Below are 1,165 nucleotides of genomic sequence, written 5' to 3' on the forward strand. Positions count from 1 at the left end.
TTTCTTAAATAAGATCTTGTAAGGGTCAGGCTTATTCCATGAGGTTTCTCTTCTCCAGGGAAAAAAAAGAAACAGCATCTGGTACAATGTCTTAAAATGAAAGCTCACCTACAACATATTTATTATTCTAACTTATAAGGGGAAATGAAAGGGAAATTTATTAAAGATCAAACTATTTTCTTAGAATTGCTGACAGGGTCAAACATAATGAGTTCTCCTGAAGTGGCCCACACAATGCTGGTGGTAGCTACTTAGAGGTTAGTGCCCGAGAGAGCCCAGATCTTACCTGAGGCCTCATCGGGTCTCATTGTTGTTGATACAGTTGGTTCCCATTGCCAAACATCTCACAGATTTCACAGTATGGCCACTCCTCTCTCCCGCTGCCCTGGCATGTGGAATGCAGAGAGTTTTATGACATCTGCCCCTGGGGAGCAGGGAGACAGTCCTGTGTCATGGAGATCAAAGCAGGCACAAATGTCACAGAAGAGGCAGGGCTTCTTCTTGGACTATTTCTCCTGGTCATCACTCACATAACTGTGCAGATCATCCCCATGCCCATTGAGTGGGGCTACAGACATCATCTCCACCTTCATCTTGAGGTCTTGATTCTTCCTTTGAAGGTCTACTGTTACTGAGTTGAAGAAATCAATCTGACTCTCATGGGCTCTTTCATCCTCTTCTGCCTGAGTATCAGTATTATGTGAGGAGCTGCTGAGTTGCCTCTTCCTTTTTTTTTTTTTTTGAGTTGAAGCTCCAAATTCTTTACCTTAAGCTCAAGCTTCACCTTATCAGAATCCAACATCTGAACAACTGAGTTCCGGCTTCTCATCCAACTCCTCGGCAAGTGTGATGTTTTCTTCTTGCAATGCTGGAAGCTGCTGGGACTTCTGCTCTGCTGCCTGCTATAGGGTTTCTCTTTCTTTCTTGAATTCTTCCATTTTTTGATTTTCTACAGTCAGAAGTTCTTTTGATTTGTTCAGCTCTTCCACATTTTTCAAGTTGTTTCCTTTAAGTGTGCCCAATTAATTCTGTAGTTTTGTGTTTGTTTCCTCGGTGTCCTCCAAAGAGTCCAGTGTTTCGACTCCTTTTTGATCATCTTGCTCCATGATCTGCATGGCATCTCCTGCAGTCTGAGCAGTCATAAATGAATGGAGAGTCTGAAGCT

General features: G+C 42.8%; 1 pseudogene; it reads right to left on the reverse strand.

Moving 5' to 3' along the window:
* Positions 1 to 294: 294 nt before the first annotated feature.
* LOC103740124 lies at positions 295 to 829 on the reverse strand (annotated as a pseudogene).
* Positions 830 to 1,165: the final 336 nt, after the last annotated feature.

Source organism: Nannospalax galili, unplaced genomic scaffold, assembly GCF_000622305.1.
Source record: "Nannospalax galili isolate Female #2095 unplaced genomic scaffold, S.galili_v1.0 scaffold298, whole genome shotgun sequence".
NCBI classification, from domain to species: Eukaryota; Metazoa; Chordata; class Mammalia; order Rodentia; family Spalacidae; genus Nannospalax; species Nannospalax galili.